Source organism: Chelon labrosus (assembly GCF_963514085.1).
Source record: "Chelon labrosus genome assembly, chromosome: 12".
NCBI classification, from domain to species: Eukaryota; Metazoa; Chordata; class Actinopteri; order Mugiliformes; family Mugilidae; genus Chelon; species Chelon labrosus.
Genome location: NC_140345.1, coordinates 3802784 through 3828003, shown reverse-complemented (window position 1 = coordinate 3828003; position 25220 = coordinate 3802784). Strand labels below are relative to the sequence as shown.

The window sequence follows — 25220 nt, the reverse complement described above, 5'->3', positions numbered from 1 at the left end:
TAGACTGCAGATACAAACAATGACGCTTCTTCCCTATCCTGGGGATACGGGTGGCACTACCTTGTGATTTTGGAGCCAGAGTCTGAGCAGTACTGTCCGAGAGTGGAGCACATAACTGCACTTATTTTATTTCTATTTATTTATTTATTTGCTTCACAAAGTGATTGACATAGCAGCTGTCAACCATCAAGATGTCACATCCTTTTTTTTGTAACTAAAACAAAAATACCTAAAAGGACAGGAATTGTCCTTGAAAAAATGTTGTTTGAGGTGTACTGTATGTGCCATCCACTAACATGGAGGAGGTGGAGCTTATGACCTATACTGCAGCCATCCACCAGGGGGCTCTCCACTTGCTTTGGCTTTACTTTTAAGGAGCTGTCATGGTGTCCACTTTTCCACAGTCAAAGGATTAAACAAAAACAAACAAACAAAAAAAACTTCATGCAATGCAGCTATTTTCTATATGTTGTCTAATGACAGCAAAGCAAAATGTAAGAATCTTAATTGGACGGCCGTGGTGCTGGTCACACAGGGTTTGTTTGCTGATGGCCGTTCTCAGCTCTATTTTAGAAAAGAGAAAGAGAAATGTGTGAATACACTTTTATATTAAATGTTCACAGTCTACTAGTAAACATCCTGTATTTATGGAATATTACAACAATCCTCTTTCCCTGTGTCTTTAGTTCATGAGCTCCTCCCTCATTATTCTCACCTGTGTCTTGTTATCTCAACAGCACCTGTGTGCGTGTGCGTGTGTATACATATACTCCTGTCCCTTCCTCTGCCCTTTGTTAGATTTTAGTCTGTCAACCTTTATGTTTACCCAGTTGGTTTTCCCTGGATGTTGCACCACCTAGTTGTATTACCCCTGTGTTTTTCCTGCTTCCCCGTGAATTAATGTGTCCCATTTCCATATGTTTTGGCTTCGTTGCCTTTTTCTGGTTGCCATTTGTAATTAACCATTAACAAAATTAACTTTTGTTAGACCTATAGTGGGACTACCTGCTTAAGCATAGCAGCTCCTTTTGTTTCTCACTTCCTGTAAGTTTTATTTAAGATTCCTGTAATGCTCATCCTGCCTAGTTTCCAGTTGGTTCCTCCTTTTTGTAGAAACACAACACTAAGGTTACTTAAAGAGAGAGGATAATGGAAAAGTAGGTGATCAAACATGTGAACTTACCTTCTGAACTTCCAGCACTAAAAGGAAAGAATAAAAAAATGAAAGTTAAATGCAATTCTTCATATCCAAAAACACATAATTGTTGTTTGTATGTTTTTCTTAAAAACTTCTTCAGGGACAACAAAAACTTAAAACTGCAGAAAAGAATATATGACAATGACACAAATGATAATTAAACTACAAGAATAACTAAAATCTATGACTCCTCAACGGTATTTGTATTCGTCGCGCGGTGTCATGGTACAGGTGTCAAGGTTTGGTGCACGCAGTCATACAGTGAATACGTCTGAGTGTCATTAGCCTACACAAGAAGAAAAACGGACGAAAAAGAAACGTAATGGAGAGTGTGGAGCATGGATGTACTAAAAGAAGAATGGAGTTGGAAGAGCCGCTGGCTTAATTTAAATCACCACTGTGGGAACACTTTGGTTTCCCGGTGCAACATAACGGCGATGGCACGCGAGTGGTGGACCGGACAAAGACTGTCTGCCGACGATGTTTCGCGGAGGTGTGGCACGTTGCTGGAATATCACTGTTTACATACTGTGTAATACAACATTGAAAATGTTAGTTTCTTATAATGAAGTTACCAAAGTTGCCAGTTGCTACCTGACTACCTCAGTTTATCCCTACAAGAAATTGTGCTTTTTCTTTTCCTCTGAATGAACAAAATGAATGAATGGCATGAGAACCCTATTTATTTGTTTTATGTTTTATTCTATTTTTTACTTTTATAACAGGAGGTGTTTTTTACTTTTTTCAGTCAGTTTGTGTTTGTTAAAAACAAATGAAACAAGCTAGTCTATACATGTGTGAGATTTTGTCTCTTTTTTCCCGTTGTACTGAAACGTGACTCCCACACCGAGGTATGTACCGAACCATGACTTGTGTGTACCATTACACCCCTAATATATATACAGCTCTGGAAAAAATTAAGAGACCACTCCCACAAATGTTTCTTAAATCAGCATCTCTACATCTATGGCAGCCAGTCCATTCCAGTGTTTGTTCGATTCCAACACAAGCCTCCTCATTCTACTTACTGAGATACTGATCAGGTGATCACCTGAACCAAATCTTATTTTATGAGGAAGATTATAAAAAACACTGCTGTGATTAAAGATTGAGATTATCCCACCAATAATGATTTCTAAACTCTTCCTAAGTTAAAATATTAGTGTTGTGTTGTTTAAAAAATGTTTTCTTTGCATTATTCGAGGTTTGAAAACACTGCATCTTTTTTGTTATTTTGACCAGTTGTCATTTTCTGCCAATAAATGCTCTAAATGGCAATATTTTCATTTCAAATTTGAGAGAAATGTTGTCAGCACTTTATAGAATGAAACAAAAATGTTCATTTTAATAAAAACATAGCAAAACCAGCAAAACTGATCATTTTGCAGTGGTCTCTTATTTTTTTTCCAGAGCTATATATATATATATATATATATGCACACATATATACACACACATACACACACGGGTATTTAACAGAAGGCTATTTAATGTTGAGTCACACTTACTCCATAGAACACAGCAGCTCCAAATACAATCAAAAACACAACTGCAAGAAAGAAAAAACACGCGCTTGTGATTTTGGGTCAATTCAACAGTTTTCTTTAAGCCAGTATCATCAACACTGTTGTCTAATCGACTTTCAGTGATACGTACATCCCACACTGCAAACCAATCCCATATGCCCATGGCTAGGACCTTCAAAGGAAGAAAGTAATTAAAACAGCATGAGGAACAACACTGGTCACATGTGAGATTGGAGATTATAAATCAAAAGAAATTATGTTATGCAATGATGTCAGCATGGACTAGGTTCTCAAAGGGAGACCATAGCCAACAGACATCAGGCAGGTGTTAATAGAATGAGGCTACGTACTTGGAGGAGAATTCATTTCACCACCTGGACTCCTAGTAGTCACCTCCTGGTCACCTAAAGAGGATATGTATAGTAATATAATCATTAATGCGTGAAAATGCATAGAATGCCAGAATGTGAGCCAATTTAAAGATTAATAAAGACTGCTTCTACTATGATTATATATGTAACATTTAAGTAGTTTGATGAGACAAGTTAAAACCCAACATCTTGGTGGTTTACCACCGCCACAGTTAAAACATTTCCGTAGGAAAACCCTGAAGCTCATTCCACGAGTGAGGTGTGTAGGTGGACTGTGACAGTGAAATATTGTCAATGAAATGATGCGCCTCAATATTAGAAAATCATTCTGTTTTCAAAAATTTGAACATCTGTTTTTGCTATCTGTTTCTGCAGTTACATGTTCAAAGTGGCCATATATTGTATATATATGACACATTCAGGCATCTCTCCTTGTTCATGCTAGCTTGTAATCAAGCTCAAATTTTCCCGGCCCACAAAATGTTTGTGAGAGAATGTTGGTCTGAACTGGCTCCGTTGGGAACGCTCCAATTGGTTGCACCTACCGGGAGCAAAGGTGTTTAGGTCTGTCTACGCCATGTTATGTCCATGCAGGTAAAACACATAATTGAGCAAATAATGTGAACAGATGACTGTTATCATATAGGCTGTAGCACACATACAAATATGGGTTATAATTTACATCTAGCTCTGGGCCAAAGCTACGCCTGGGGTTTTCCTAAAGTCTCAAGAAGCTCTATTGAGGAAAACCCCAATCAGAGCTAGTCTCAATAAGTATTTGTAGGCTGGTGGTGTTTCACAAATAGATACTGTCATTCAAAAAACATGCCTCACTGTATTTAGACCAGCACACGACTGAGAACAGCCGAAATGATCTAAATATATCCATGGAATACGTACACCCCTCCGAGATGTTTGAGATGCGTCCACTCTTATCCTCTGCGTCTATACTGTACGCACTGACACAATAGATGAGGATGTGAGACTGTCTGTGGCAAACGTCGCAAGAGGTGTTCTGAAGTGGACGAATTCCAGAGCAGTCTGGAAATCTCTCATTGTTTTTTCTGCTGTACAGTTGAGTGTCGTCATTCGTCCCGTATATCACAGACAAATCCTGGCATCTCTCCTTGTCCATGCAGGTAAAACACCCCACAGCTGGAAAGAACATTATTGAGTAAATGTGAACATGTAAAAAAAATAAATAAATGCTTGCTAGTATTCTGCATGACATTTGAAATGTGAAAGCACTGCAGCTAGGTTCGGAGAACATCTTAACTCATGCACAGGTTGAGTTTCTACTGTGATAAGGAAAATGTGAAGTAATTCAGTTCATTTTTTAATTATATTTTTCAGTTACAGTCCAGATTGTCTCAACATGCTTTACAGAACCCAGCCTATAAAAAGTTGAATGTGTGCAATGTAGAATGGTATCAAAAGTAATCTCAGCGCCTATTCATGACAATTAAACCTTCATAAATACTTGATATATTTATCAGATTAGATTAGATTTGATTTTAATCACATACCTTCAGATCCTGCACAGACAGTGACACACAGGAATACTGCCAAAATGACCACAAGGCCCACTGGAAATACAGACAAGAAAATGAAAATGCTTCCACATATTCTGTGTTTGTGAGCGGACTAAAAGTTAGAAATGCCTTTCAGTATAACACACCGCCTTTAGCTATGACCTCAGCAACCTTAACTAAATTTACACATTCATCAAAATACTGACAAACATTCTCATAGTACAGGTAAAATTTATGGCGAAGATGTTAAAATAAATTGCACAGACTGTAGTAAATTGGACACCAATTGTGTATTAGTGGGCTTCAATAATACTGCATAGATTAATTATTAATATTTTAGAAGCACATATACTATATATTGATTTTCAGGATTAAATTTAAAAAAAATTATGTCTTTAAAAATATGATATCTTTATAAGTGTATTTGTGATCATTTTAAATAAATATGAATTGAAAATATATTTACAGTTTCCAGGTCTTTTCTTGAAGGGGTTGCTCTTCTTCCTTTCTTCAGGACCCACTGGTGGACTTTTCTGTGGGACTTTCCCGGTGTCCATCCTGACGTCCATTTTGGGTTCTCCTCCACCTTCCTCGTGTGAAATGGTTGTCTTGACTGCTTCCTCTTTGCTGTCCTCTGTCGCATGTAGATGTTGATCTAAATGTTTGAAGCCCTCCTTAGCAGATGCAGGCTGTGATGGTGGGAAAATCTGCAAAGTGACTGACGTAATTTCTGCCATCTCAGCACACTGAGACATGACAGAGTCTTCCCTGAGAATAGGTCGCACAAAACCACCTGTATCTTCCACAGGAAGGGCAGTTTCTTTGTAATGTTCATCAAAGGTGTGGTACATGTTGGAGGACAGGCCAGCATCACTGTAATATATACAAAAATAAGGTTTCTTGTACAAAATACAAAAAAGGCTTAAACATTTTATCGGATTAAAAACAAATACATTAATGGACATCAAAACGACTCCAGCATCACTGGCTGAGCACTGCATTCAGATTAATCTTATCGATATGCTTTAAATGAATAATAAACAGGACAAAAAAACACAAAAAACATACCCGCTCTCCTGTGTGTGGTCATGCTTGCCACCTTCAAGTGTAAAACACAACATAGTTTCATTATTATTTTTTTACTAACAAAACAGATGCTTTTAGCCTTTATACGCTATTAGATTCAGTTATTAATAAATACTAGTCAGTATTATTTTTCTAAAATGTACATGGATCTTAATCAGATATATTAATATGAATGACTGAGACAAAGTTTGATTGGTGATTTCTGTCTCAGCAAATATATAATAAAACCCACGAGTTGATCAAAAGCTGTGCGAGTTTTTTTAAACTACAACTTTTCCTGTTGTCCCAACACATACCAAGTTGTTCAGGAACTCTGAATGCAACACATGTGCTTGTAAAATTTGCTAAATTCGACACCAGAACATTTTAGGCCTAAAAAAAAGAACAGGACGATTTTTTTCTCCAATAATACACTTGAACAAATGGTATAGTACTCAGTCGGTCTTATTTTACTAACTTTTTAAAATGCAGAAACAGGAACTAAAGAGCTTGCTTTGGAAATGTAACTGCATCCTGCCACTGACATGTGCTTCTCATTCTCACTTGTTAGCTGAACATCAAAACTATTGTAGTTGTATCAAATATTCACAAAACAATTTCTTTCTCCACTAAAGTTAATAAAAATTGTAAATTGATGCAGAACTTCGTGAGTTTTGGTCACAGAGAGCAAAGAGATTGCAGGCCTCGGATAAATGAAGGGCTTGAAAAACCTTCCTATAGCCCTGGCACACAAATAAATGTCCCTGACAAAGAAACACAACCATAACAATAATATCCAGCACGTAGGTAATATTGCATGAGAGGAAGTGTTTCTCTAGAAATGTTATCGCACCATGTCAGTAACATGTGTTTCTCCTACTTCTTATTTTGGCCCCAAAGTCGGTTTGCAGGCCTAGAATGAATGAAGACAAGTAAACACTTTCCTACTGCATATTAGTATTAAATAATGGAATTCAAACACACAGACTTACTTTGTGGCTGTGGGTTGACAACGTCCACGGGGTTGGCCATTGCAGACAAAAAGTGTAAAAGCTCTGAAGTTATTTTTTCACGATGAAACGGTCGTGGAATGAAACAGGAAATGAAGAGCAGCTCAGCCGCCTCCCCGGTTTGTCATAGTGAGTGCAGTACAGCAAGATCTCCACCGCGTGGTATATTTAAATCACACAGGCTGAGACAGCACATCCTCTAGTGCAAACTCTAGTTTCCTCCAGTGCTGCTAAAACAAGCACTGCTTAACAAATAAGTTAAATCAAATCTCATTGTAACTCATACGTGCTTTGATTCAAGTTTAAAACAAGAGGACAAAAAAAAATCCAAACAAATACTACACGGAAGTCAGGGAAGTGGAAATCATAGTGCATAACAATACCAACAAAACCATGTCACCTACTTGTTTCATATAGCTATACATACATGTGTGGAAACAAACAAATAACCATGAATGAATAAACTGCAGGGAAAGAAAACAACACTCCTTCTCTGATCAGAACTAGACAGGCCAACCAGGCAGGTTCAAATTCACAGCCTCTGCTTTAAGTGACTGGAAGTAGCCTTTTAAACACTACATTTCCAGTGCTAGTTTGTGACCAGCATCTTTAAACATCTGCGAGCCCTACGCCTCAACCTGACATGCACCTCCTCAGAAATGATACTGTAGTTTATCTACAAAATGATTACATTATTAGGAGAAACACTTATTCCACCTATTTCACTGTGATAAAGACCATCAGTTTAACTCAGTACAATTCAAACTCCAAAATAACAAGTTTAAATACTAAAAAATATTATTGCTGTGTTGGACTGCACTCATGTTGAGCAGGGTACCGAATACACTGGCAGCTGAGTGTATAATCTGGCAGAAACAATTTAATAATTAGCAAAGACTGCCTCCACTAAGAATATAGATTTCAAAATGAGAATATTTTCGACTGTTACAATTGTGTAGGTTGTCATGTACATTACTAACATGCAGCTAATTAAATGCTGCTTGATACAGCTACTAACATTACCAGACAAGACACACACCCAAGGTCTTGGTGGTTTACCACCACAGCTAAACTTTTCTTATGGGAAAACCCTGATGTCTGTTGTAGTGGATAAGCATGTGTAGTCTGGCTTGACTGCAGTTGACTGCAGGCAAACATTAATAAGTAACAGATTATAGGTCAGATGTGTCTCTCATCATCGTAAGGTTCAATGTGTTTCACAAAACCTCAGTGAAAGTGAATGTCATTCACATTCACTTACGTTTTATATCATGTTATCATGTTTCTGATATACTTAGATTTGTGCTATTTTTGTAAAACATTCAATTGGTTCTCTGTGAAAATAAAGGCAGTGAGCTGGATGAATTTTAACATAACAGTATTTGTGTGTGTGTTCACATTAAAAACTGTTAGCTTCCTCCTACAGCAGCTGGTTCAAAGAGAATCTCTTGTCTAGTGGGCTGACCAGTTGGTCAACTTTGAAGTGTCCAAACATGCAGCTCAAAGTGCCTGGAGGTCACCCTTGTATCAAAATTCTTAAAATGGCAACTGTGTCTAAAGACGAGAGTATAACACGAGTTGAACCATGGCTCACTTATGCAGCTGCCTGAACTAAAGATTCCAGGTTTTGTGTTGAGGGTTAGATTCATTTTGAGTGGAACAAAATATCACTTCAGTCAGGTTATTACAGTGCTGCACTTTTTCCCCCCTGCCCTTACTCAAGAGATGAAACACTAACTTCCAGAGAGTTTTTATTCCTGCTCATGTGAACCTATTTTCCGAAAGAGTGTAATGTGACACATTACCTCTGTGGTGATAAACCTCAAATTTATTGATTTGTCTCATGTTCCCATTGAGAGAGGAAGAGGAAAACGTACTGAGACATTTGGTTTAAGTTACGCTATCCGTACCTAAAAGTTAAAAAGCCCCAGTGCAAGATCTGCATTCATGGATGTGTTACTCTGTGTCATAATTCATGTTTATTAGATCATGCTATTTACTATATTATTATTATTATTATTATAGATAAATGCAGCATTTTATTATGTATCTGTCAGATCTGACTGGATTCTGAGCTACTTTAGTATCACTGTGTTGTGCAAGATGGCAAAGGAAAGCACCCAAGGTACCATCTACTATGATTATAGATGTCACTTTTTTTCTTTTTTTTCTTTCTTTTTTTCTTTTTTTAACTGTGCAGGTCCGATGAGGCAAGTTACAACCCAACGTCCTGGTGGTTTACCACCACCTCTATTAAAACATTTCCACAGGAAAACCCTGAAACCCATTCCATGAGTAAGGTGGAATGTGTAGGTGGACTGTGACAATGAACTATTGTCAATGAAATAACGTGCCCCAATACCAGAAAATCATTCTGTTTTCAACATTCCAAATATGTGGACATCATCTGTTTTTGCTGTCTCTCTGCAGTTGTATATTGTTTATATATGACAGATTCGGACATCTCTCCTTGTTCATGCTAGCTTGTAATCGAGCTCAAATTTTCCCAGCCCACAAAATGTTTGTGAGAGAATGTTGGTCTGAACTGGCTCCGTTGAGAACCGAGTATGCCCCAATTGGTTGCACCTACTGGGAGCAAAGGTGTTTAGGTCTGTCTATGCCATGTTATCTCTATGCAGGTAAAACACATAAGTGAGTAAAAAATGTGAACAGATTAAAAAAAATAAATAAAAAAATAGAGGCATTTATTTTATTCAGCCTATTTCACTGATATGAGTTCAGTTGAATCAGTTTAAGTCAATACAGTTCACCAGCAACATACAACAACTAGATCATTTAAATTAGGACAGGGAATTATTATTGCTGTGAGACTGTATTGATTTTGAACAGGTGAATATAATAAATTGGCCAGTGGGTGCATAGTCTAACAGAAGGAGAGCCTGCTTAAAGATGAACAAAGACAGTCTCACTACGATTATATACAATACATCAAAAGGAGCAAGAGCACATATTTTTTGACTGTTATCATATAGGCTGAAGCACACATACAAATATAGGTTATCATTTACCAAGACAAAATGTGACACAAGGTCTTGGTGTAGCACCACCTCATCTAGCTCTGGGCCAAAGCTACGCCTGGGGTTTTCCTAAAGTCTCACGAAGCTCTATTAAGGAAAACCCCAATCAGAGCTAGTCTTAATAAGTATTTGTAGGCTGGTGGTGTTTCACAAATAGATACTGTCATTCCAAAAACATGGCTCACTGTATTTAGACCAGCACGCGGCTGAAAACAGCCGAAATGATCTAAATATATCCATGGAATATGTACACCCCTCCGAGATGTTTGAGATGCGTCCACTCTTATCCTCTGCGTCTATACTGTACGCACTGACACAATAGATGAGGATGTGAGACTGTCTGTGGCAAACGTTGCAAGAGGTGTTCTGAAGTGGACGAATTCCGCATTCTGGAAATCTCTCGTTGTTTTTTCTGCTGTACAGTTGAGTGTCGTCATTCGTCCCGTATATCACAGACAAATCCTGGCATCTCTCCTTGTCCATGCAGGTAAAACACCCCACAGCTGGAAAGAACATTAAAGCATTAAAAAAAGCTTGCTAGTATTCTAAGTGATATTTAAAATGTGAAAGCACTGCAGCTAGGTTCGGAGAACATCTTAACTCGTGCACAGGTTGAGTTTCTACTGTGATAAGGGAAATGTCAAATAATTCAATTCAGTTTTATTTATATCGTGTCAGTTATAGTCCAGAATGTCTCAAGATGCTTTACAGAACCCAGCCTATAAATAGTCGAATGGGTGCAGTGTAGAATGGTATCAAAAGTAATTTCAGCGCCTATTCATGACAATTAAACCTTCATAAATACTTAATATATTTATTAGATTACATTAGATTTTAACCACATACCTTCAGATCCTGCACAGACAGTGACACACAGAAATACTGCCAAAATGACCACATGGCCCACTGGAAATACAGACAAGAAAATGAAAATGCTTCCACATATTCTGTTCATATTCTGTGTTTGTGAGCGGCCTAAAAGTTAGAAATGCACGTTCATCAAAATACTGACAAACATTCTTGTAGTACAGGTAAAATTTATGGTGAAGATGTTCAAATAAATTGCACAGACTGTAGTAAATTGGACACCAATTCTGTATTAGTGGGCTTCAATAGTACTGCATAGATTAATTATTAATTATTTTAGAAGCACATATAAAATATATTGATTTTCAGGATTAACGTTGCTAAAAATATGATATCTTCAAGTGTATTTGTTACAATTTAAAATAAATACAAATTGAAAATATAGTTACAGTTTCCAGTTCTTTTCTTGAAGGGGTTCTCCTCCACCTTCCTCGTGCGAAATGGTTGCTGTTCCGGGTAAAGTCTCGACTGCTTCCGCTTTGCTGTCCTCTGTCGCATGTAGATGTTGATCTAAATGTTTGAAGCCCTCCTTAGCAGATGCAGGCTGTGATGGTGGGAAAATCTGCAAAGTGACTGACATCATTTCTGCCATCTCAGCACAGTGAGACATGACAGAGTCTTCCCTGAGAATAGGTCGCACAAAACCACCTGTATCTTCCACAGGAAGGGCAGTTTCTTTGTAATGTTCATCAAAGGTGTGGTACATGTTGGAGGATAGGCCAGCATCACTGTAATATATAAAAAAAAATAAGGTTTGTTGTACAAAAAAGGCTTAAACATTTTATTGGATTAAAAACAAATACATTAATGGACATCAAAACGACTCCAGCATCACTGGTTGAGCACTGCATTCAGATTAATCTTATCGATATGCTTTAAATAAATAATAAAATGGATGAAAAAAAACAAAAAACATACCCGCTCTCCTGTGTGTGGTCATGCTTGCCACCTTCAAGTGTAAAACATAACACAGTTAAACTTTTAGCCTTTATACACTATTAGATTCAGTTATTAATAAATAGTAGTCAGTCTTATTTTTCTAAAATGTACATGGATCTTAATCAGATATATTAACATGAATGACTGAGATGAAGTTGCCCTGGAAATTGATTGGTGATTTCTGTCTCAGCAAATATATAATAAAACCCACGATGTGATCAAAAGCTGTGCAAGATGTTTTAACTAATAACTTTTCCTATTGTCCCAACACATACCAAGTTGTTCAGGAACTCTGAATGCAATACACGTGCTTGTTTTTAAATTTGACACCAGAACATTTTAGGTCTAAAAAAAAGAACAGGACGATTTTTTTCTCCAATAATACACTTGAACAAATGGTATAGTACTCAGTCGGTCTTATTTTACTAACTTTTTAAAATGCAGAAACAGGAACTAAAGAGCTTGCTTTGGAAATGTAACTGCATCCTGCCACTGACATGTGCTTCTCATTCTCACTTGTTAGCTGAACATCAAAACTATTGTAGTTGTATCAAATATTCACAAAACAATTTCTTTCTCCACTAAAGTTAATAAAAATTGTAAATTGATGCAGAACTTTGTGAGTTTTGGTCACAGAGAGCAAAGAGATTGCAGGCCTCGGATAAATGAAAAACCTTCCTATAGCCCTAGCACACAAATAAACGTCCCTGACAAAGAAACACAACCATAACAATAATATCCAGCACGTAGGTAATATTGCATGAGAGGAAGTGTTTCTCTAGAAATGTTATCGCACCATGTCAGTAACATGTGTTTCTCCTACTTCTTATGTTGGCCCCAAAGTCGGTTTGCAGGCCTAGAATGAATGAAGACAAGTAAACACTTTCCTACTGCATATTAGTATTAAATAATGGAATTCAAACACACACACTTACTTTGTGGCTGTGGGTTGACAACGTCCATGGGGTTGGCCATTGCAGACAAAAAGTGTAAAAGCTCTGAAGTTATTTTTTCACGATGAAACGGTCGTGGAATGAAACAGGAAATGAAGAGCAGCTCAGCCGCCTCGCTGGCTTGTCATAGTGAGAACAGTACTGCAAGATCTCCACCGTGTGGTATATTTAAATCACACAGGCTGAGACAGCACATCCTCTAGTGCAAACTCTAGTTTCCTTCAGTCCATAAGTTGAATCAAATCCCATTGTAACTCATACGTGCTTTGATTCAAGTTTAAAACAGGAGGACAAAAAAATCCAAACAAATACTACACGGAAGTCAGGGAAGTGGAAATCATAGTGCATAACAATAACAACAAAACCATGTCACCTACTTGTTTTATATAGCTATACATACATGAGTCAACCAGGCAGGTCAAAATTCACAGCTTCTGCTTTAAGTGACTGGAAGCAGGCTTTTAAACACTACATTTCCAGTGCTAGTTTGTGACCAGCATCTTTAAACATCTGCGAGCCCTACGCCTCAACCTGACATGCACCTCCCCAGAAATGATACTGTAGTTTATCTACAAAATGATTACATTATTAGGAGAAACACTTATTCCACCTATTTCACTGTGATAAAGACCATCAGTTTAACTCAGTACAATTCGAACTCCAAAATAACAAGTTTAAATACTAAAAAGTATTATTGTTGTGTTGGACTGCACTAGGGTTGAGCAGGGTACCTAATACACTGGCAGCTGAGTGTATAATCTGGCAGAAACAACTTAATAATTAGCAAAGACTGCCTCCACTAAGAATATAGATTTCAAAATGAGAATATTTTCGACTGTTACAATTGTGTAGGTTGTCATGTACATTACTAACATGCAGCTATTTAAATGCTGCTTGATACAGCTACTAACATTACCAGACAAGACACACACCCAAGGTCTTGGTGGTTTACCACCACAGCTAAACTTTTCTTATGGGAAAACCCTAATGTCTGTTGTAGTGGATAAGAATGTGTAGTCTGGCGTTGTTTCACAAAGAAACATTTACCTTGATGTCTAGACCGCAGTATATGCATACCCTTTAGACATGTTAGTTATCTGCTGCACTTAATGATGTCGGATTGAACACGGCAAACAGTGCAAGTAGCAGTAAGTGGAGGAATTTCAGAATACTCTGGAAAGCTCTCATTGCTTTTTCTCTCGTACAGTTTAGTGTTGTCACTGTGGTGAAATATCATTGGCAAATTTCTGTATCTCCTTGTCCATGCGGGTAAAACAGTTGACTGCAGGCAAACATTAATAAGTAACAGATTATAGGTCAGATGTGTCTCTCATCATCGTAAGGTTCAATGTGTTTCACTAAACCTAAGTGAATGTGAATGTCATTCACATTCACCTACGTTTTATAACTTATCATGTTTCTGACATACTTAGATTTGTGCTATTTTTGTAAAACATTCAATTGGTTCTCTGTGAAAATAAAGGCAGTGAGGTGGATGAATTTTAACATAACAGTATTTGTGTGTGTGTTCACATTAAAAACTGTTAGCTTCCTCCTACAGCAGCTGGTTCAAAGAGAATCTCTTGTCTAGTGGGCTGACCAGTTGGTCAACTTTGAAGTGTCCAGACATGCAGCTCAAAGTGCCTGGAGGTCACCCTTGTATCAAAATTCTTAAAATGGTAACTGCAAGATCTGCATTCATGGATGTGTTACTCTGTGTCATAATACATGTTTATTAGATCATGCTATTTACTAGATTATTATTATTATTATTATTATTATTATAGATGAATGCAGCATTTTATTATGTATCTGTCAGATCTGACTGGATTCTGAGCTTCTTTAGTATCACTGTGTTGTGCAAGATGGAAAAGGAAAGTACCCAAGGTACCATCTCCAAACAGTGCTTGAGTGAAAACTGTAAAAGCTTGCAGAACCGGTTATTACCCCGCAGCAACTCAAACCACAGAATCAAAGACGGTCTCAAGCTTGTGACAGCATGTCAAGAAGTCACAAACAAGCACTGTGGTCTCTCAATCAGTCAACCCAGTCTGAGCTTTGACCTAAAAACAAACAAATCATCAAAACTGTGTCAGGAACATATTTTGTTACAAACACAAATGCAATGATAATTGCCCTCAACACCTAATCAATAGGTAAGACTTGGAGAGAGAGTGTAAGGTGAATCGGTTAGTACAAGTGGCTTTGTTGATGCGTGGTGACTCAGAAAAGGTTGGATGAAAATAACTACTGTGATTACAATGAGGGAAAAAAGAGACCTCAACATATCAGTAGTAACACTAATAGGTCAGGAAATAATCGTCTGTCATAGTGTGAGGGGTGTAGATGAAGTAAGATGAAGATAGAAATGTTAAACCTGTTTAACATGGCCATGGTATTAAAACACGTGTCGTATTTCAGTCACTGACTCCGCATTGTTCTCCACAGTTTGAGGTTTGACTAGTGCTCTATTATATTACCTCTGATTCTTTTATGATTTAAGGGCACTTAAAGGGGGAATTTGTGCCACCAACTCTTTATCTTGACATGCTTCTTTCTTCTAATACACAATTAGCTTAATATTAATGCCATGTATTTACGTAGTTGCAAAGCCAAACACCACAGTACCATTGCTGGCTCATTTTGGTTTCAAGTCAAATGAAAAAGATGTTTGCTAGCACTAGTCAGGACGCTGAACCCACAATGCAGACCACAGCAGGAATGGCTTTTCAAAGGCTTTATTTCCAAGACAAACTAAAATGGGGGAGTTTTTGGAAAGGATCTTGGGTGTATTTAACACAACTGCCTCATGTTCTAAAGTTAAACATAACTGTGTTGTGTAGAAACTACATGATATGCAGAGAGGGTATATGAATTTGTTCAGATCCTGTTGGGATGAAGTAAGTCAATAATGTAGAGATGCTAATTGTCACGATACAGCATGCAATCTCATCTCCAATGGCACATGACACGGAACGTCACTATTTTGGTTGGTCTGGATTTTTTCTGGGCCAAATGTAGTTTAATGTTTTGAGAGTCACCATGTGACGTTAGCGTTAAATAATTGCCGTCACTTTATTTTCTCACGTTGTTTTATCGGCATGTCTCGTAACTTAACTCTGCGGCGCTCCTTTGGTCTTCTGTTTGAATTGGCTTGCCAAGTTCAACGAGCTCTTCAGTTACATTGTGTGTTAACGTTAGTGAGATTTGGCCATCAAGCAGCCTCCGCTAATGTCATCAGCGGCATTGAGTCAGCTAACTCCACTCCCCAGTGATTGTGCATCTAATATATGTTTATTGTAATACAGTTTTGCATGGCCTAGAATTATTAATTTTTTTCTGTTTTGCTGCAGATTGACAGACAAATTCAAGTCCGCACCTGGAGTCAGCTGATGTGAACGTGGGCTCAAGTTTTTGTGGTGAGAACAGGACGTTGTACTTGCTTTTATAGTTATGGTAATTATAATGCATCACATATTTTAATGAATCGCCCAGCACGTGCATACACACACTGGCCACGTAGACATTATGGGACTAACAATCGTATTTCATATGTGCATGCAAGCTGCCCATGCACATTTAGAATGTGGAATGCACTGTTAATTCATCTGAATAGATGTCATGTTAAAACTAGTTGTGATCAGTCAGAGAAATGCTGACAGTTTAAAATACTGACACATGCTGACTGTTTAAGAAAGTCAGAGTTTTTGTCTTTGATCACTTTCTTCCGTGCTACTGAAAATTTTAGTTCAAATATCTCTAATTTCTTTGTTATAATTCTTGAGGATGACATTGATGCCAGACGGGAGTCCCTCCGTAAAGGACTCTGCATCTATCTGAATGAGAATCCCGATGTCTTGGTGCAGTAGTATATGGTGAGTGTTTTGTGAGTGGATTGTGGCTTTACTACATTTCAAAATGTATTCAGTTAACCCTGTGACCCTGCTGGGACAGTTTAGGTCCATTTACACTCTTCATCACCTTGGCAGTGATTCTAGTGCTGAGACTAAAAAAATGTTCAACCAGACGAAAAAATAATCTTTCTCTCACATTAGGGGTTACACCAGTGGGAAAACACTTCAAATTTGTGATTCTAGTGAAAGAAGGAATATTCCACCATATTCCTACACTGCACCGATCCTCATCTGACCCTCATCAAAGGCAGAATTGGGACTGGGATACAGCCCTGGAGTAAGGGTTAATGATAAAAATCATCCAGGAACATAAAAACAACTTCCAGAAAAAGTGAGGAGAAGAATTCAATCTTTACATTAAGTTGTAAAGCTTGAAGGCTCCTCTTCATTTGTCTTTTTTTTCTCTCAGAGATTGACCATTAATGGCAGAACATTCTTTGGCTGCAGTAATCTACTATGCTGTTTACATGGGTTCAAAAAAAAACTATAGCATAAGAACTGCTGCATTATTTTATCTTTAACCAGGACATGACTGAGGCCACTGCACTGAATGCCATCGAGAAAACAACAGTGGGATCTACATCGCCAGGCAATGACTTTAATGATGTTGGCATCATCATCGAAGGTGCGGCGGTTCTTCTTGCAACGGCCATGCTGTTTGAACTTTTTTACTCCTTGAACATGAGCTGTCTGTCACAGCTCCGCTACACTTTCGAAGTGATTCAAAAGGTGGTAATGAAGTTGGACATGACTCAACTGTCGAGGAGACATAGGAAAACAAAACTGCTCCAGTAAGTAGAGCTCACTGTTGTTGTGCGCGTGGGGCGGTTAGCTAGAGGACATTTAAAGCTCACAGTTGCTCTTGTGTATTTTGGAGATTGAATTTCCAGGTTCCAGTTTATTCCTTGACTGGCCCTGTCCACTGCATGTGGACAGGGCCAGTTTTTTTCTCTCTTCCTCTCAGCTACAAGTTCTTTGATTGGCAGCATTCTTCAGTTTTAGTTTCTATTTGACTTTACGGGTGAAGGGAAAGAGAACTGTGCAGTCTAAACAGCACCATCAGGGCCATGTGAACTGGGATGTTTAGTTTAATTCAGTTATTAAACTGTTATAAAATTGTTATTTAATCTTGACAATAGAGGTCTTTAACATAATGTTTGTATTGATCTCTTTCAAGAAAATGTCTAATTTCTGTGCTGTGATTGAGTCGATAAAACACTGTAAACTTGACATTACTTATTCACTGTTGATTTGTATTACAGTAGAACAGTAATGTCAGTTCAGTTCTTGACGTACTGTCACTGCAGTGAAATTAGACATTTTGTTTTGAAAGGTTACTACTGGTTACGGGTCTCCATTGTAAAATTGTGTAATTGACACTATGTAATACTAACATGTGTTACGACCCAACGTGAGAGACGCAACATAATGACACATGGCGGAGTTACAAAATAAGGGTTTATTTCATTCAAAAGAAAATAAAAAGGCGACAGGTCAGACATAGTGAGCTTCTGCAGCTGAAAAGTGATTCCTCCTAGGCCTCTTCAACAAGGCCCTAGTCTTCTCAGGTGTGGCTGGTTAAGGTGTTAGTTATTTATAGTGTTGAAATAAAGTGATAAAATTGTGAAGGATTAAAATGTTCCAAGAACACAAATTACTTTATCAAAACATGTTTCAATCACTTTGTGTCAAGACAAAATATACAGGTTTACTGAACATGAATAACTTGTGTTAAACATGTTTTGTTGCCAAAGCAAAACATCTATGTGCAACTAATGTCCACTACTGAATTAAGTAAACCCAACATGTTAATTTGGCGGCAGGTGTTCGGAGGGAGGGCACAGAGGACCAGTGGAGACCGGTTTGAGTTGGGAGCCTTAACAAACTTGTTTTCAAGAAGGTGGGTGAGTACTTGGCATGTGAGACGTGCTCCTCAAGACATCTGGAGAAAATCAGGATGTTGTCTAAATAGACCAAAACAAACCTATTCAGGAAGCCTGATGAGACGCATTGCTGCGGGCACAGGTGGTACAAGCCGCCACATACACTACCAGTCAAAAGTTTGGGCACACCCTCTCATTTAATGTTTTTTTCTTTATTTTCATGATTATTCACATTGTAGATTCTCACTGAAGGCAACAAAACTATGAATTAACACATATGGAATTATGTAGTAAACAAAAAAGTGTGAAATAACTCTAAATAAGATTCATATTTTAGATTCTTCAAAATAGCCACCCTTTGCTTTTGATTACTGCTTTGCACACTCTTGGCATTCTCTTGATGAGCTTCATGAGGTAGTCACCTGAAATGGTTTTCCAGCAGTCTTGAAGGAGTTCCCAGAGATGCTGAGCACTTGTTGGCCCTTTTGCCTCTACTCTGCGGTCCATCTCATCCCAAACCATTTCGATTGGGTTTAGGTCAGGTGACACGGCAGAGGCCAGGTCATCTGGCGCAGCACTCCATCACTCTCCTTCTTGGTCAAATAGCCCTTACACAGCCTGGAGGTGTGTTTGGGGTCATTGTCCTGTTGAAAAATTAATGATGTACCAACTAAATGCAAACCGGATGGGATAGCATGTCGCTGCAGGATGCTGTGGTAGCCGTGCTGATAGAATTGAATAAATCCCCGATAGTGTCACCAGCAAAGCACCCCCACACCATCTCCTCCATGCTTCACAGTTGGAATCATGCATGTAGAGACCATCAGTTCACCCTTTCTGCGTCGCACAAAGACACGGTGGTTGGAACCAAAAATCTCAAATTTGTACTCAGACCAAAGCACAGATTTCCACTGGTCTAATGTCCATTCCTTGTGTTTCTTGGCCCAAACAAATCTCTTCTGCTTGTTGCTTTTCCTTAGTAGTGGTTTTCTAGCAGCTATTTGACCATAAAGGCCTGATTGGCGCAGTCTCCTCTGAACAGTTGACGTAGAGATGTGTCTGCTACTAGAACTCTGTGTGGCATTGATCTGGGCTCTAATCTGAGGTGCTGTTAACTTGCGATTTCTGAGGCTGGTGACTCGGATGAACTTATCTTCAGCAGCAGAAGTGACTCTTAGTGTTCCTTTCCTGGGGCAGTCCTCATGTGAGCCAGTTTCGTTGTAGCGGTTCGTTGGTTTTTGCAACTGCACATTCAAAGTTTTGCAATTTTCTGGACTGACTGACCTTCAGTTTTTAAAGTAATGATGGACTGTTGTTTCTCTTTACTTAGCTGATTGGTTCTTGCCATAGTATGAATTCTAACAGTTGTCAAATAGGGCTGTCAGCTGTGTACCAACCTGACTTCTTTACAAGACAACTGATGGCCCCAACCCCATTAAGAAGGCAAGAAATTCAAATGAATGAATGAACCCTGACAAGGCACATCTGTGAAGTGAAAAACATTTCAGGTGACTACCTCATGAAGCTCATTGAGAGAAGTCCAAGGGTTTACAGTGCTGTCAACAAAGCAAAGGGTGGCTACTTTGAAGAATCTAAAATATGAATAATATTTAGAGTTATATCACACTTTTTTGTTTACTACATAATTACATATGTGTTCATTTATAGTTTTGATGCCTTCAGCAAGAATCTACAATGTAAATAATCATGAAAATAAAGAAAAAACATTAAATGAGAGGGTGTGTCCAAACTTTTGACTGGTACTGTATTCCCAGGTGTCCTGATCCAGAGTGGGCCACCAAAAGTGTTGCATCGGAAATGATAAAGTTCGGTTGGATCCGGGATGGCACGCAAAACGGGCCCACTGCAGGACCTGCGAACGGACAGAGTCAGGGACAAACAAACAATTGGCAGGGCTGTTAGCAGGATCAGGTTGATGCTGCTGAGCCTCTCGAATTGCCTTCTTGATACCCCGGGTAAGCTGAGCAATGACACATTGGTAAGATGTGGTCTAGCATGGTGCAGGAATCCTCAGTGGAGAAAAGGCGAGAGAGAGCATCTGGCTTGACGGTATGAGAACCCACTCAATCTGGCCTGATGAGAGTTCAGTCTCTTGGCTGGATGTAAACCCTGTCTACCTCAGGAGACCAACAGAACACCACATTAGAGGAAGTGAGTCTGGTGAGAGGTGAGGCAACCTTACTGCAGTCTCGGATAAAATGTCAAAACTGGCGAAGCCCAGGAAGTGCTGCAACTTCTTCAGATCCGCCATGACTCTCCCGCCATGAACAACAAAGAAAAGAGACCGTGTCAACGTGAAATTCACATTTCTCAGCCTGAACAAACTTGTTTTCAAGAAGGCTGGTGAAAGCGGACATGTGAGATGTGCTCCTCAAGACATCTGGAGAAAATCAGGATGTCGTCTAAATAGGAAAAAAAACAAACCTATTCAGGAAATCACAAAGGAAATCATTAATAAGGGCCTGGAAGACAGTGGCGTTCATTGGTGAGCCCGAAAGATATGACTAAATACTCAAAATGCCCTAAAGGGGTATTAAAAGCAGTCTTCCACTCATCCCCCTCCTGTATTCGCACCAGATGGTATGCATTGCGCAGGTCCAACTTTGAAAATATCCGGGCTCCTTCCAGAGATTCAAAAACCGAGTTAATAAGAGATTGAGGGTATTTGGTCTTTATCGTGATGTCCCTGAAAGGCCCTGAAAATTAATACATGGTCTGAGAGTCTTCTCTTTCTTTTCCACAAAAAAGAATCCTGCTCCAAGTGGTGAGGAGGACGGGCGGATAATACTTGCAGCTAGAGACTCCGTGATGTATTTCTTCAATGCATCTCTTTCCGGCCGAGACAGGTTGTACAGACGACTGGAGGGGAGCGGAGCCCCTGGGAGCAGGTTGATGGCTCAGTCATAGGGATGGTGAGGTGGCAAAGATAGGGCTTTACTCTTGCTGAATTCTATTCTGTAGGCACGTTGGAGAGATTGGGGTGGCTAGTCTCAGCAGAGGAAGGCATACCAGCTACGTCTGCGGGAGGTAAAGCAGTTTTAAAACACAAGGCATATCAATGCGTACTCCAACCCAATATTTTCCCCAACGCTCAGTCAATGTGTGGGTTATGGAGTCTGAGCCAGAGGTAACCCAAAATCAGGGGAGTCTGAGGAGACGAGATCAGGAGAAACGACAGAGATTCATGGTGATTACCGGAGATTACAAGGGACACAGGTCCAGTCTTGTGAGTGACCTCCGTGAAGGCTTTGCTGTCTAAGGCAAGGGCAGGTATAGGTTTGTCCAAAAGTTCCAGGGTATAGTCCAGTTGTCTCGCAAGGTCTTCATCGATCAGGTTGTCCTCGGGACCTGAATCAATAATGGCTTGCAAGGGAAGCACATCATTACTAACACACAGAGAGGCATTAACCAACAGCCGGACCTGGGATGGGGACGTTTCACGTGGAGATTTCTGGCTTGTTAGTACCCCCATATTTACTGACGAGCTGACCCTTTTGGGAGAACTGGGCAGGCAGAGACAAAGTGACCAGGTTTTCTACCGTACAGACACTCACCAGCTTGAATCCTGATTGTCAATCTTGATGGTGAGGGAAACGAGAGAGTGAAGATCGGTGGGCTCATCTTGGGTGGCCAACTGATCCTTAAGTTGCTCATTAAGTCCCCTGGTAAAAACAGCCTTGAGAGCTGAGTCATTCCACTGGGCGTCCGCTGTCAAAGTCCAAAAATCCACAGAATAGTCCACCACAAAATAGTCTGCCACAGAACGACTTCCCTGCTGGAGACTAAGAAGTTGGTTGGAAGCATTGCCGCTGTGTCTGGGGTGGTCAAAAACAGACTTAAGTTTAGCCTCAAAATCACAAAATGACAGGGTGCTGAGATTCATTCCAGAGCTCACAGCCTCTGCCAATGCCAAGGCTCTGCCTTGCAGCAGTAAAAGCACATAATAAATGTTAAACGAGTTGAGGAAAAAGAGAGCGGCCGTTGATGGAAAATCTAGCAAAAATCCCCGGCACTTATCCAATTCCCCAAAAAATGGGTCAGGGTCACTTAAATGATTGTCTGATTAAATGATCACCACCTGGATGGGAAACTGTACCAGGCACGACTTCCTGGCCCTCAAAAGGGTGGTCCGTTCAGCGGAGCGGACCATCAGAACCCCCCTCCCCAACCTGCAGGACATTTATACCAAACGTTGCAGGTTAAGGGCCAAGAAGATCCTGAAATAGCCCAGTCACCCCGGACACTCTCTCTTCTCCCTACTGCCATCAGGTCGACGTTTCCGATGCCTGAGGACAAAGACTGAGAGGCTGAAGAAGAGTTTCTACCCACATGCCATCCGCCTGCTCAACTGTGAGCCTTAATCGGACTTAAATACCACTGCACCACTGCACTTTACTCACATAGCTGCTCAATACTGTAAATGTGTGTATATATACAAACTACCCCCCCCCCCCCCAAGTTTACACTTGAGTTTTACCGTCTGTATTTTAGTCTATATTACAGTCTATATTTTATTCTATTTTTGCACTTATATTGTTTACCTTGTGTGTTAAGGAATTTGCAATTACTACTGTTTTACTGTAGTACTTATTTTTTTACTACTGGCTGCAGGTACAAGAATACATTTCACTGTGCATTGTACTATGTGTAACTGTGCATGTGACAAATAAAAACCTATCTATCTATCTATCTATCTATCTATCTATCTGTCTGTCTGTCTGTCTGTCTGTCTGTCTGTCTTTTAGTGTAGGGGAACAAACTGGTGCTTCCACAGGAGACGAAACCACGGATTGAACCGAACTGGAGAGATTGGAAACCAGCTGTGTTAGCTCCACGAGTAGGTGTGTAGGTTTCCCTCGAGAAGAGCCCGGATCAGCTGGTCATGTTGGCCCAGCAGGGCTCCCTGGAAGGACAAGACCATGTGAGTCTGGTCTGCGGGATCCATTGTAGATGCCAATTCGTACTGTTAAGCTAGCACTAGTCAGAACGCTGAAACCACAATGTGGACCACGACATGAATGGCTTTTCAAAGGCTTTATTTCTAAAACAGAAAATCTTGAACAGACGAGTGAAAGCTGAGCTTGGCAAGCAGGGCACAAAAGGTACAATGACAAACTGCTGGAATATGAGAGCGTGAACAGGAGTTAAATATTGCATGAACTTGGTGAGAGGATGAGATGGAGAATTGCGTCAGCCACGCCCAGCCTGCAGAGACAAGGGAGACAGACAAAAACACACACAGAACAAGAAGGGACAGGAAACACCAGGAAAAACACAAAGTGAAAGACAACCCTAGCACATCCTAACAAAAGAAAGGCCATTTGCAGCAAAATGTTGGAAGATAAGGAAACTAATATGAAACACTATTTACCCAATTCACTGAACTTAAAAAGACAGCCACGGTAGCAGTTTCGCCCAAGCAACTGGCTGTTGCGGATGTTAACTAAAAACAGTCACAACTGCAGCACAACTGTGCAGTCTGGAGATGAATCACAGCTCATAAAGCTGTGAAGTAGACCTTCTGCAATCACTATAATGAATAATACCAGACAAATTTTCCGTTACATACTCATATTGTTAACAGTGTTTCAAGTATTTCTAGATCACAACATGAGCATAAATATTGCCAATGTGACTTGAAGCAATCTCACAGGACAGCTCGGGTAGCCATAGACCATTAAGCTGAAGTGATGAATTTTAAGTTTGCAAGAAAATATTTTGTATAAATTTTCGTTTGTTGTTTCTGACAGTCTAAACTGCAATCGACTGAGAATAAGTTTGACTATTCAGCTAAGGAGGTTCTACAGAGGAGCAGCCAGCAGAACCAGTGTTCAGATGTCTGGGACATGGACAAGATAATTGCTCTGTACACGCCCAGCATCTGTTTGACAAGATCATAGAGAACCTCACAGCATCAGTCCTACTGCTACAACATCAGTAAGGTTGAATCAGATCCTTTTCTGGGGCCCTTCATGTCATATGTGATCTTCAGTACGAAGAGACTGTGTATCATCAAAGATACACCAACTCAAAGAGAGCACCTTAAGCCTCCTTCACCGCACATTAATGTCAGAGAGCAGTCTCTACTTAGGAGGGAATTTAAAAACATTTTCACTCATTTGAAGAGCAAGATTAGTCATTATGCTGCAAAGTTTATGAGTTGCTTACCTGCTTGCTAAAAATGAAAGAGCTGCAGGTGTCTGCCTATCAGTGTTTTTCTTTATCATTTGAATGTACGAGGATGCAAACATGATTTAGATTTTTGGATTAACAACAGCATTAGTTTTAATCTGTATAACATCTGAAAATAGTAGGGAGTGGTACATTCATGTCCCTCTGACCAAAACCTAAAGTGTCATGGTGTTAAGTTTTTTTGTTTGGTTTTTCTGGTGTTTCCTGTTTTATTTTGTAATCAGTTTTCCTGTTGAATTTATATTTTACTTCCTGTCTGTCTCTCCCCGCCTCTATGATTCCACTCACCTGTCCTGCCTTGTGTCTTTTGTCTGCGTGCTGTTCTAAGATGTACCACTTCACATGTACAAACTGTGTCCCAGATCATAATATATACCATTCAGTTGATTTGTTGCTGTTACCACGGATATTGGATATATTTTATTCATTTTGTACACAAATGAGACAGACATTGCACATCTACAAGCCCCGGAACGTGGAGGGCTCTCAGAGATTGCAGGTGCTCTGAAGCCCATAACCACAGGTTCTCCACCATCACTAGCAGGGCTGCGGAATGTACACCGCCCTGTCTGTTGATGTAAGCGGCCGTGGTGCGGTTGTCGGTCCTCACCAACACATGTCTCCCCCTTAGCAGGTGATCGAAGTGTTGGAGAACTAGGAACACTGCCTGTAGTTCGAGGAGGTTGATGTGACGGTCCTCCCCCGGAGGCC

General features: G+C 39.6%; 1 long non-coding RNA gene across 1 annotated transcript; it reads right to left on the bottom strand.

The window, feature by feature from the left end:
* Positions 1–9427: 9427 nt before the first annotated feature.
* On the bottom strand, positions 9428–11538 carry LOC311497661. The gene is made up of 3 exons (XR_014699387.1): positions 10997–11538; positions 10587–10646; positions 9428–10243 (listed from the first exon to the last, which is right to left on the bottom strand). It is a non-coding gene; the product is annotated as an uncharacterized lncRNA (long non-coding RNA).
* Positions 11539–25220: the final 13682 nt, after the last annotated feature.